This window comes from Macaca thibetana, chromosome 14 (assembly GCF_024542745.1).
Source record: "Macaca thibetana thibetana isolate TM-01 chromosome 14, ASM2454274v1, whole genome shotgun sequence".
NCBI lineage: Eukaryota > Metazoa > Chordata > Mammalia > Primates > Cercopithecidae > Macaca > Macaca thibetana.
In genome coordinates this window covers 101168081-101182419 of record NC_065591.1, presented here as the reverse complement: position 1 = coordinate 101182419, position 14339 = coordinate 101168081, and positions in this window count along the sequence as shown.

Here is a 14339-nt window from a genome sequence, read left to right as displayed (position 1 = left end):
AAAAAAAAACCAAAAAACAAACAATACAGAATGCCATCAATAGACTAAAATGTTAACAGATTTATACTATCTGAAAACCCCCATGATCAGATAGAGAAGCAAGCCATCACAGAGAAAACATCTGTCCAACATACCAGAGGGGAGTACAGTTCTTTTCAAGGAGCACCCTGGAGAAGCCCCAAGATCAAAGCAAGTAAGTACATGAGTCAGAGAGGCTAATAGGGAAATCATCAGGATAATTAATTTAAGAACTACGATTGGAACAGCTGGGCCTGTTAGGCCCCTCCCCATCACCGGCATATACAGAGCATCTGGCAGAACAGATTTTGCCCTCAGGCTGTTGCTCTGATAAGGGTTCTGTACAGAAAAAGTGTGTTCTCCCTGTGAGAACTTCCTATATGTATGGGTTTGAAGCCCTAAGAGAGGGGAAGGCCTATTCTTTCTTACTTTAAAAGATCGTTTAGGGCCTCTGCATTAACAGTAGCCTGAGAGAATAATGATGAAGAAGATGAGGACGAGGAGGAAGAAGAGAGAAAAAGGAGAATAATGGATAATGTATACTGAGATCCTACTGTGTGCTCAGCACTGTTCTAAGCACAGTTAGCACAGGCATACCTTGTTTTATTGCACTTCCCTTTATTGCACTTGACAGATACTGCATTTTTTACAAATTGAAGGTTTGTGGCAACCCTGTATCAAGCAAGAGTTTATTGGCACCATTTTTTCCAACAGCCTATGCTCACATCATGTCTCTGTATCACATTTTGGTAATTCTCACAACATTTTAACTTTTATTATTATTATATCCATTATGGTAATATGTGACCATTAATATTTGATGATACTATTAAAATTCTTTTGGGATGCCACCAACCGTGCCCATGTAAGATGGTGACTTAATCAATAAATGTTGTGTGTGTTCTGATTGCCCCCTTGACCAGCCATTTCCCCACCTCTCTCTCTCTGCTCAGGCCTCCCTATTCCCTGAGACTCAACAACATTGAAATTAGGTCAATGAACAGCCTTATGATGGCTTCTAAGTGCTCAAATAAAAGGAAAGGTTACATGTTTCTCACTTTAAATCAAAAGCTAGAAATCAGTAAGTTTAGTGAGGAAGGCACATTGAAAGCCAAGAGAGACCAACAGCTAAGACTCTTGCACTAGTTAGCCAAGCTGTGAATGGAAAGGAAAAATTCTTAAGGAAATTAAAAGTGCTACTCCAGTGCACATATGAATAAGAAAAAAAAAAAAAAAACCTTATTGCTAATGTGGAGGAAATTTTATTGGTCTAGATAGAAGATCAGTCTAGCCACAACATTCCCTTAAGCCAAAGCCTAATCCAGAGCAAGGTCTTAACTTTGTTCAGTTATATGAAGTCTGAGGGAGGTTACGAATCTGCAGAATGAACGTTCGAAGCTAGGAGAGGTTGGTTTATGAGGTTTATAGAAAGAAACTGTCTCCATCACATGAAAGCGCAAGGTGAAACAGCAAGTGCTTATGTAGAAGCTGGAGCAAGTTATTTTTGTTTTTTGTTTGTTTTTGTTTTCTGGAGTGCAGTGGCGTGATCTCAGCTCACTGCAACCTCCGCCTCCCAGGCTCAAGAGATTCTCGTGCCTCAGCCACCAGAGTAGCTGGGACTACAGGCACATGCCACCACACCAAGCTAGTTTTTGTATTTTTATTTTTTTTATTTTTATTTTTTTGTAGAGACGGGGTTTCACCATGTTGGCCAGGCTGGTCTTGAACTCCTGACCTCAAGTGACCCACCCACCTCTGCCTCCCAAAGTGCTGGGATTACAGGCACGAACAACTGCACCCAGCTTGGAGCAAGTTACTTACAAGACTTAACTAAGATAATTGATGAAACTGGCTATAAACAGGACATTTTCCAAGTAGATCAAACAGCCTTCTATTGTAAGAAGATGCTACCCGGGACTTCTATAGCTAGAAGAGAAGTCAATGCCTGGCTTCAAAGCTTCCAAATACAGGCTGACCCTCTTATTAGGGACTAATGCAGCTGGTGACCTTAAATTGAAGCCAATGCTCGTTGACCATTCTGAAAACCCCAAGGATCTTAAGAATTGCTAAGTCTACTCTACCTGTGTTCTATAAATGGAACAACAAAGCCTGGATGACAACTTGTCTGTTTAAACCATGGTTTACGGAGTATTTTAAGCTCACTGTTGATACTAACTACTCGGAAAAAAAGATTCCTTTCAAAATATTACTGCTCATTGACAATTCACCTAATCATCCGAAAGTTTTGATGGACATGTATAAGGAGATCGTTATTTCATGCCTGCTAACACAACACCTATTCTGCAGCCCATGGGTTGAAGAGTAATTTTGACTTTATGTCTTATTTAAGAAATACATTTTACAAGGCTATGGTTGTTGTAGATGGTGATTCCTCAGATGGATCTGGGAAAGGTAAATTGAAAACCTTCTGGAAAGGATTCGCCATTGTAGATACCATTAAAAACACTCATGATTCATAGGGGGAGGTCAAAATACAACATTATCAGGAGTTTGGAACAAGTTCATTCCAATCCTCATGGATGACTTTGAGGGTTTTAAGACTTCAGTGGAAGAATTCACTGTAGATAGGGTAGAAATAGCAAAATAACTAGAGTTAGAAGTGAAGCCTGAAGATGTGACTGAACTGCTGCCATATCATGATCAAACTTCAACAGATAAAATGTTGCTTCTTATGGATGAGCAAAGAAAATGGTTTCTTCAGACGAAATCTGCCCCTGGCTAAGATCCTGTGAACATTGTTGAAATGGCAACAAAGGATTTAGAATATTACCTAAGCTTAGTTGATAGAACAGCAGCAGGGTTTGAGAGGATTGATTACAATTTTGAAAGAAGTTCTACTGTTGATAAAATGGTAAACAGCATCACATGCTACAGAGAAATATTTCATGAAAAGAAGAATTAATCAATGTGGCAAACTTCATGGTTAGCTTATTTTAAGAAATTGCTATAATCACCCCAACCTTCAGCAACTACCATCCTGATCAGCCAACAGCCATCAACACCGAGGCAAGACACTACATCGGTCAAAAGATTATGACTCACTGAAAGCTCAGATGACTGTTAACATTTTTTAGCAATAAAGAATTATTTAATTAAGATGTGTACAATTTTAGACATAATGTTACTGCACACTTAATAGACTACAGTATAGTGCAAACATAATTTTTCTATGCACAGGGAAAGCAAAAAATGTGTGTGACTCACTTTATTGCAATATTCACTTTATTGCAATGGTCTGGAACTGAACCCACAATATCTCTGAGGTGTGCCTGTGTATTAACTCATTGGATCCTCACAACACTGAGGCAGTTACTGTTATTGTTTCCATTATGGAAATAAGGAAACTGAACCACACAAGAAAAGATAATTAGCCCTCTAAGATCACAAAGTTCAAAAATGAAGACGCCAGGATACAAATGAAGGTACGCTGGCTCCAGTGCAATAATATTCATCATTCCAAGGGAACTCTCCCTCCCTCTTCTAAAATGTAGGCATGTACAGATATGAAAACAAAATATCTCTTCTAAATATGTTATTTTTACATTTTTATTGGGGAGAGAAACGTACATGTATAAAGTGCATAAAAGTAAAAATACATCACATAAAGCAAATTCCCATGTAACTACTTCTGAGCAGGTCACATAGAATATCACTGAAGCCTAGAAGTCTCCTACCTTCCCTATGGGCCCCTCTTAATCATTACCTCAGTCACTTCCTTGCCCCCGGAATGCAACCTGTCCCCTGACTGCTACCACTGTATGGTTTAGTTTTGCTTGATTTTTGTACATTGTACATATGGAACTATAAAGTGTGTATTTTTGTGTCAGGCTTATTTTACTCAACATTACATTTAAAAAGCTTCATGTTGTTGCACATAGATGCAATTTAGTCATGTTCATGGCTATATACATTCCATTTTATAAATGTGCCACGATTTATTAAATACTCTATCAGTGATGGACATGTGGTTGTTTGCACAATGCTAATATGAACATTCTTTTTTAGCCTTATCTTTGATTTCTTTTTAATTGATATGTAATATTTGTGCATATTTATGGGGTACCTGTGATATTTGTTACATGCATAGACTGTGTCATGGTCAAGTCAGGGGATTTAGTATATCCAACTTCTTGAGCATGTATCTATGTATTGGATACATTTCAAGGTCCTCTCTTCCAGCTATTTTGAAATATGCAAGTTATTATTGTTAACTATAGTCATCCTACTCTGATATAGAACATTAGAACTTATTCCCTCTAACGGTATGTTTATACATATTAATCAACCTTCCTTCATTCCCTCTCCCACACATACCCACACCTTTCCCAGCCTCTGATAACTACCAGTCTACTCTCTAACTCCATGAGATTAACTTTTTTTTTTTTTTTTAGCTCCCACATGAGTGGGAAAATGCAGTATTTGCCTTTCCATGTCTGGCTTATATCACCAAATGTAATGACTTCCAATTCCATCCACATGCTGCAAATTACATTATTTTAGTTTTTATATGGCTGAATAGTATTCCATTGTGTATATGTACATTTTCCTTATCTATTCATCTGCTGAGGGACACTTAGCTTGATTCCATATCTTTGCTATTGTGAATGGTGCTGCAATATACATGGACATATGCCTTTGATACACTGATTTTCCTTTCCTTTGGATTAAAAACCCAATAGTGTGATTGCTGGATTGTATAGTAGTTCTATTTTTTTTTCAGTTTTTTTTTTTTGGTACATCTCCATACAGTTTTCCACAATGACTATATTAATTTACATTCCCTCCAACAGTGTATAAGAGTTCCATTTTTCCTACATCCTCACCACGTTATTTTTGAAAATCTTTTTGATACTAGTCATTCTAGTCATTCTAACTGATGTAGGATGATGTCTCATTGTGGTTTTGATTTGAACTGCCCTGATGTTTAGTGATGTTGAGCATGCTGAGAAATATCAAAAGAAGGCATACAAATGGATAACAGGTATATGAAAAACAGGTATATAAAAAATTCAGATATTTTTTCCACTTTTTTAATGGGACTTTTTGTTTTCTGTTGTTGGGTTGAGTTCCTTGTATATTTAGATATTAGTCCCTTGTCAGATGAATAGTTTACAAATCTTTTTCTGCCATCCTACAGACTTTACTTCAATCTGTTGTTTGCTTTGCAGCTAATTTTTAGTGTAATATAATCCCATTTGTCTATTTTTGTTTTTGTTGTCTGTGCTTTTGAAGTTTTAGCCATAAAACTGTTGCCTAGACCAATATCCAGAAGTGTTTCCCCTATATTTTCTTCTAGTAGACTTATAGGTTCAGGTCTTACATTTAAGTCTTTAATTCATTTTATTTTTATATATGGTAAGAAGTAGGGGTCTGGTTTCATTCTCCTACACATGGATTTTTTTCTGCATATGAAATATCCAGTTTTCTCAACACCATTTATTGAAGAGGGTGTCCTTTCACCAGTGCACGTTCTTGGGGCCTTTGTCAAAAATCAGTTGGCTGTGTATACACGGATTTATTTCTGTGTCCTCTATCTGTTCCATTGGCCTGTGTGTCTGTTTTTATGTCAATACCATGCCATTTTGGCTAGAGCCTTATAACATATTTTGAAGTCAGAGTATGATGTCTGTAGTTTATTTGTTTTGCTCAGGATCTCTTTGGTTATTTGGACATGTTTTTGGTTCCATACACATTTTAGATTTGACTTTTCTAAATTTGTTAAAAATGTTGTTGGTATTTTCAGAAGTATTCTATTAAATCTGTAGATTGCTTTGGGTGGTATGTTAATTTTAACATTGTTAATGCTTCCAATCAATGAGCATAGAATACATTTTCATTGGTTTGTGTCTTCCATTTATTTCATCAGTGTTTTGTGGTTTTTCTTGTAGAAATTATTTATCTCTGGTAAAATTTAATTCTAGGGATTTTATTTTGGGGCTAGTATAAATGGAATTTTTTTTCCTGATTTCTTTTTAAGCTAGTTCATTGTTAGTGTATAAAATACTACTGAATTTTGTATGTTGATTTTGCATCATGCAACCATACTGAATCTGTTTATTAGATCTAAGAGTTTGGGTTGAGTCATTGGGTTTTTCCAAAGATAAGATTGTGTCATCTGCAAAGAAGGACATTTTAACTTCCTCTTTTCCTATTTGGTGGTCTTTTATTTAATTCCAGTGTCTGATTGTTCTGGCTAGGACTTTCAGTACTATGTTGAATAGGATTGGTAAAAGCGTGTATCCTTGTCTACTTGCAGTTTTTAGAGAAAAGCCTTTCAGATTTTCCACATTCAGTATAATGTTAGCTGTGGGTTTGTCATACATGGCCTTTATTATGTTGAAGTATGTCTCCTACGCTAGTTTAGAATTTTATCAGAAAAGGATGTTGGATTTTATCAAATGCTTTTTCATATGATTTTTGTCCTTCATTCTATGTGATGTATAATATTTATTAATTTGTATATGTTGAACCATCCTTGTATCCCTGAAATAAATCCCACTTGACCATGGTGTATTAGCATTATTGTGTTAGTCCATTCTCATGCCGCTAATAAAGACATACTCGAGACTGGGTAATTTATAAAGGAAAGAGGTTTAATATACTCACAGTTCAGCATGTCTGGGAATGCCTCAGGAAACGTACAATCATGGCAGAAGGGGAAGCAAACATGTCCTTCATGGCAGCAGGGAGGAGAAGTGTTAGCGAGAGGTGGGGAAAGCCCCTTAAAAAACCATCAGATCTCGTGAGAACTCACTATCATGAGAACAGCATGGGGGAAACTATCCCCATGATTCAATTACCTCCCACCAAGTCCCTCCCACGACATGTGGGGATTAGAGAACTACAATTCAAGATGAGATGTGGGTGGGGACACTGTGAAACCATCTCAATTATGATGTATTGTTAGTTTCAGATTGCTGGTACTTTGTTGAGGATTTTTGCTTCTGTGTTTGATATGCTTTGGCTCTGTGTTCCCACTCAAATCTCATGTAAAATTGTAATCCCCATGTGTGGAAGGAGGAGCCTGGTGTGGGGAGTGATTGGATCATGGGGTCAAACTTCCCTTTTTCTGTTCTCATGATGGAGTTCTCATGAGATCTGGTTGTTTAAAAGTGTGTAGTCCTGCACCATTTGCTCTCTTCCTCCTACTCTGAACATGTGAAAATATGCCTTGCTTCCCCATTACCTTCCATCATAATTGTAAGTTTCCTGAGGCCTTCTCAGCCATGTGGGACTGTAGTCAATTAAGCCTCTGTTCTTTATAAATTACCCAGTCTCAGGTAATTTATAGCAATGTGAGAATGAACTAATACAGGACATTTATTTATAGCAGTGTGAGAATCTACTAATACATTAAGTTGGTACCAGAGAAGTGGGGCATTGCGATAAAGATACCTGAAAATGTGGAAGCAACTTTGGAACTGGATAACAGGAAGAGGTTAGAACAGTTTGGAGGGCTCAAAAGAAGACAGGAAGATGAGGGAAAGTTTGGAACTTCCTAGAGACTTGTTGAATGATTTTGACTGAAATGCTGACAGTAATATGGACAGTGAAGTCCAAGCTGCATTGGTCTCTGAGAGAAATGAGATATTTACTGAAAACTGAAACAAAAGTCACTTCTTGCTATGCTTTAGCAAAGACACTGGTGGCATTGTGTCTCAGCTCTAGGAATCTGTGGAACTTTGAAGTTCAGGGAGATTATTTAAGGCATCAGATAGAAGAAATTTCTAGGAAGCAAAGTGTTCAAGACATGGTCTGGCTGCTTCTAAAAGCCTACACTTATTTGCATAAACAAAGATAACTTATATTTAAAAGGAAAGCAAAACAGAAAACTTTGGAAAATTTGCAGTCTGATCATGTGGTAGTAAAGAAAACTCCATTTTCTGGGGAGAAATTCAAGTCTGCTGCAGAAATTTGCATAAGTAAAGAGGAGCTGAATGTTAATAGCCAAGGCAATAGAGAATATGCATCCAGAGCATTTTAGAGACCTTCAAGGCAGCCCCTTCCATCACAGGCCTGGAAGCCTAGGAGAGAAAAATGGTTTCTTGGGCCAGGGCCAGGGCCCCACTGCTCTGTGCAGATTTGGGACCTGGTGGCCTGCATCACAGCCACTCCAGCTCCAATCATAGCTAAAAGGGCCAAGGTTAGCTTGGGCTGTTGCTTCAGAGGTTCAAGCCCCAAGCCTTGGCAGCTTCCATGTGGTACTAGGTCTTCAGGTGTGCAGAAGGCAAGAGTTGGGTCTTGAAAACCTCTGCCTAGATTTCAAAGGATGTATGACAATGCCTGGTTGTCCAGGTAGAAGTCTGCTGCACAGGTGAAGCCCTCATGGAGAACCTCTATTAGGGCAGTGCAGAGAGGAAATGTGAGATTGGAGCTCCCCCCGCAGTGTCCCCACTGGAGCACTGCCTAGTGGAGTTGTGAGAAGAACACCACCATCCTCCAGACCCCAGAATGGCAGATCCACCAACAGCTTGCACCATGCACCTATAAAGGCCACAGACACTCAGTGCCAGTCTGTGAAAGCAGTTGCGGGGGCTTTATCCTGCAGAGCCACAGAGGTGAAGCTGTCCAAGTTTATGAAAGCCCACCCCTTGCACCAGCATGCCCTGGATATGAAATTTGAAATCAAAGGAACTTACTTTGGAGCTTTAAGATTTAATGACTGCCCTGCTGGGTTTCTGACTTGCATGGGGCCTGTAGCCCCTTTGTGTTGGCTGATTTCTTCCTTTTAGAACTGAAGCACTTTACCTAATGCCTGTGCCCCCATTGTATCTTGGAAGTAACTAGCTTGTTGTGGATTTTACAGGCTCATAGGCAGAAAGAACTTGCATTGTCTCAAATGAGTCTTTGAACTTGGACTTTTGAGTTAATGCTGGAATGAGTTAAGACTTTGGGGGACTGTTGGGAAGGCATAACTGGTTTTAGAAATGTGAGAAAAAGATGAGATTTGGGAGGGTCAGAGGGAGAATGATATGGTTTGACTCTGTGTCCCCACCCAAATCTCATGTCAAATTGTAACTCCTACATGTGGAATGAGAAGCCTGATAGGGGGTGATTGAATCATGGGAGCAGACTTTCCACTTGCTGTGCTTGTGATAGCATTCTCACAAGATCTGGTTGTTTAAAAGTGTGTAGCAATTCACTGTTTGCTCTCTTTTTCCTGCTCTGGCCATGTGAATATGTGCTTTGCTTCCCCCTTCACCTTCTGCCATGATTGTAAGTTTGCTGAGGCATCCCCAGCCATGTGGAACTGTGAGTCAATTAAACTTCTGTTCTTTATAAATTACTCAGTCTCAGGTAGTTCTTTATAGCAGTGTGAGAATGAACTAATACAATATGCATCAGTGATATTGGCCTGTAGTTTGTTATTGTTGTTGTTGTGTTCTTGTCTACTTTAGGAATCAAGGTAATGGGGCCTTATAGAATAAGTTAAAAAGAATTCCTTCCTCTTTATTTTTTGGAACAGTTTGAGGAGACTTGGTGTCAGTTCTTTATTAGTTTGGGAGAATTCAGCAGTAAAGTCATCTAGTCCTTGGCTTTTTTGGGGAAGATTTTTTGTTATTAATTTAATTTTGTTACACATTATTGGTCAGTTTAGGTTTTCCATTTTTTCATGATTCAGTTTTGGTAGATAGTCTGTATCCAGGAATTTATCCATTTCCTCTGGGTTTTCCAGTTTGTTAGCGTATAGTTGATCATAATAGTCGCTGATATTTTTTATTTCTGAGGCATCAGTTGTAATGTCTACTTTTTAGATTCTAATTTCATTTGTTTTCATCTTTTCTCTTCTTTCCTTGGTTAGCCTAGCTAGGGGTTTATCAGTATTTTTCAACTTTTCCAAAAATCTAACTTTTCATTTCACTGTTCATTTGTTTTTGTTTTTGTTTTTTAAGTTTCTGTTTTGTTTAGTTCTGCTCTGATCTTTATTATTTATTTTCTTCTACCTATTTGGGGTTTGGTTTGTTCTTGTTTTTCTAGTTCCTTGAATTCATGATTAGTTCATCTGAATTTTTATACTTTTTTGATGTAGGTGTTTATTGCCATAAACTTCCCTCTTATCACTGTTTGTGTTGTATCCCATAGATTTTAGTATGTTGTATTTCCATTTTCATTTGTTTCAAGAATTTTTTTTATTTCCTTCTTAATTTCTTAATTGGCCTAACCATCATTCAGGGTGTATTAGTAAGTGTCCTCTAGAGGGATATATATATGATAGGATATATGTACATATGCAAATGAGTTTATTAAGGTGAATTGACACATGTGATCACAAGGTGAAGTCCCACAATAGGCTGTCTGCAAGCTGAGGAGCAAGGAAACCAGTCCAAGTCCCAAAACCTCAAAAGAAGGGAAAATGACAGTGCAGCCTTCAGTCTGTGGCCAGAGGCCTGAGAGCTCCTTGCAAATGGTGTAAGTTTAGGAGTCCAAAAGCTAAAGAACTTGGAGTCTGATGTTCGTGGGAAGGAAGCATCCTGCACGGAAGAAAGATGAAGGCTGGAAAACTCAACAAGCCTAATCCTTCTAACTTCTGCCTGCTTTATGCTAGCCCTGCTGGCAATTGATTAAATGCTGCCCAAACAGCCCACTGACTTAAATATTAATCTCCTTTGGCAACATCTTTATGGACACGCCCAGGAACAATACTTTGCATCCTTCAATTCAATCAAGTTGACACTCGATATTAATCATCACAAGTCCACCTTTTGTCAACTTGAACCCATACACATCTCCTGAAATTATACATAATCTTCAAATAAAGACAAAAATAAGGTCATAATTATACCTAACATAATACAGCTATCCTCCAAACAACCAGAAGTGCACTAATCTTCAACCTAAATGCTACTACATAAAGTTAACAACACTTAAATGCTGATATAAGGTCAATAAATCTTATGTCACAAGATAAAGGGAAAAAAAAGAAAATGAAGATATTTTCTTGTATAAGTGTATACATGCACAAACATATTCTTAACAAAATAAGGAGGAAATACTAATGACAATTACAGTTCTCATTTCTGCAACTGGTCATAGCTGGTATTGATGACTACCTTCTTCTACTACCCATTCGGTATTCCCTTTACCTTCAGCAAGCACTTCAGCAGGTCATAGTTTTTTACCTGGTGGAGCGATACAAATTTTCATTCCTGAAGGGTTTGAGCCTTTTGTAGCCCTGCCTGAATGGGGTTGTTGTAGTTCCCCATTGACCTTAATCACATGGTAATACCAAGAGATGCCCTAAGGGATCTGCTATATTCCATGCTTACTCTTCCTTACCTCCATTGTGGAGTAGTAGACTGATGTCATCTTAATAGTCTGGGTAAATCACCCCTGCCAACACTGTAACTCCCCCTTCTTAGCCTGTTGACTTAGAGGTAGGAAGAGCCCAAAGTGGCCAGGTGGCAATCTTAACTTCCAGTGTAATGTAATCACTGTTGTGTCTCCTGGTGGCAGCATTCCTCCCTGTGAAACTAAGACCTATAGGCCAGCAGAACATAATGTCATAATGTCACAGGAACAGAAAGCAACAAATTTACTAGTGGGTCACTAGGAGTGATGGTAAGTGGTGCCACTTCCACTTCTGGTAAAGAAAATTATCTCACCTCACTCTTTAAGATGCTGTGCTTATTCTTAGACCTTTAAAATTCCATATAAATTTTAAGAATCAGCTTTTCAATTCTCACCCAAAATTCTACTAGGATTTTTACTGGCATTATCATTATTATTTTTCCTTCTTTTGAGTTTAATTTGCTGTTCTTTTTTTCAACTTCTTGATGTGGAGTTTTTTAGTTATTGGGGTTTCTAGTTATTAGGTTATTTTAATCATTTAATCTTTTATTTTTGTAGTAGTTATGTTTTCTATTTTAGTAATTATTTTAAATATTAAAATATGTCAGCTTATCAGTGCTTCATATTTAATGTTAACTGGCATTTTTACCCGCTTCCTGGACAATGCAGTGACCTTAGAAAAAATTTTGCACCCTTCCAACTTACATACTATAGTTTTGAGTGCTTTAACTCTTAATGTAAATTACATGATACTGTTATTTATTGTGCTAAACATTATTTTTATTTATCTCACCCTCACCCTTTTTGTTATCTTCAATACTTCTTACATATCTTCAATCTAAAATTAGAAAGAATTCTTTTATTATTTCCTTTAATGAGAGATTGGAAGTAATGAATTCACATAGTTTTTCTTTGCCTTGAATTTTTTTCCCCTTCATTCTTTTTTTTTTTTTTTTTTTTTTTGAGACGGAGTCTCGCTCTGTCGCCCAGGCTGGAGTGCAGTGGCCGGATCTCAGCTCACTGCAAGCTCCGCCTCCCGGGTTCGGGCCATTCTCCTGTCTCAGCCTCCTGAGTAGCTGGGACTACAGGCGCCCGCCACCTCGCCCGGCTAGTTTTTTGTATTTTTTAGTAGAGACGGGGTTTCACCGTGTTAGCCAGGATGGTCTCGATCTCCTGACCTAGTGATCCGCCCGTCTCGGCCTCCCAAAGTGCTGGGATTACAGGCTTGAGCCACCGCGCCCGGCCTTTCCCCTTCATTCTTGAAGGATAAGTTTGTTGAGCATAGATACCTTTTATATTAATAGAGATATCTTGATTGTCACTAATTATTTTTCAGAACACTGAAAATATATTTCAGTTGTCTTCTGGTTTCTTTTGTATTGTTGAATGCCAGCTGTCAATCTGTTACTCAAGTGAAAGAAATGGTTCATTTTTCTCTAAATGTCATTACATTTTTGTCTTTGTCTTTGATATTCACTAATCTTCTCATTTGTTCTAGAGGTAGATTTCTTTAAATGTTATCTCTTGATTTTTATGGTGCTTCAGGCATTTATGAGTTGATGATGTTTATCAGTTTTGAAAAGAAAATTTTAAATATCTTTTAAAATACTGCTTCTTCTCCATTCTACCTCTCCTGTCTTTCTGAGATTCCAATTATGTGTTAGAATTTCCGGCTGTATCCACTGTTGCTTACCATCTCTTCTGTGTTTTCCATGCTTTTGCCTTTCAATGAGCCATTCATACTAATCTATCTTACATTCTATTATGTTTTTCAGATATGTCCAATAGACTGTTAAACCTATCCATTGAGTTCTTAATTTCAGCTTATGTATTTTTCAGCTCTAGAATTTCTATTTAGCTTTCTTTTTTAAATCTGCTATTTCTTTTTATACTTTCTATATATTTGCCAGGATTTTTAGTTTTGTCTTCTATTTCTTTGAATATAGTAAGCATGTTTATCTTAATGTTCGACTATATGTTAATTCAAACATCGGGAATCCCTGTATGGTTTCTTTTGCCTATGGTTTCTCCTGAGTTTTGCTCACCTTGCTTTATCTCACGCTCCTAGTTATTTTTAGTTATGTACTGCACATTGTATCTTTTTTTAAGAAAGTAGAAATATGAAGGTCTAGGATTTTTTCTTTTCTCAAAGAAGATTTTTATTTGTTACTAGCAGTTTCATGCACTGAGATAATTAAAATCTGAATACCTATTTACTTCTGCAAACCTATTTACTTCTAGTTAGTCTGTTCACCCCTATGTATAGATGTTAGCCTTTCCACGTTTAATGCCAAACAAGAGGTGTTCACTAGGCCCTTATACGTTGGCAGTCTGTGCACTCCAATGTCTGAGCCTCCAGCCTCACAAGGCTTCCAAAACTTCTGACCAGCTTTTCAGCCTATTAGCAAGCACCTCAGGAATTAGTAGATGCCTCTAGGGGAAAAAATAGCTTCAAATAGATTTGACATTTTCCAGTTCTTGGCACAGTAATTCCTCACTGCCTTGTTAGTTTACTCATTACTTTAAGTAGACTTTAAAAAAATTTTTTCTCAGCTTTTCTATTTATCCTCAGTGGGATATTTGATTCATAATGCCAACTGCATAGGGAAGGGGCTCTTAAACTAGTTTTTAAGCTTTATATTTTAACTATTAATGCTAGACTATAGTGAGAAACAAGAAAATACAATTTAACACTTTTAATTACTATCCATAAAATTTAACCATTGTTAAGACAGGGAATTATCACAAGGTCAGGGAACATGTAAGAGGCGTGTGTTGTAACTCCCATTCCACGGATGTATGGTGAGAAATGATGGTGCTGTCTCTAGAGAAACACTGCTCTGAACAGAAGGAATAAATGCTTAAGGTTGTTTCTTTGGAAGACTGATGGACAGCTTACAGGTGCTTGAAACCCAGCAGAAAAAAAAAAAAAGAAGAAGAAAAGCTTATTAAAGAATAAAAGTTCATAATGAAACCCCCATTATGAACTCTTTTCACCAGAAAGCTTTCAA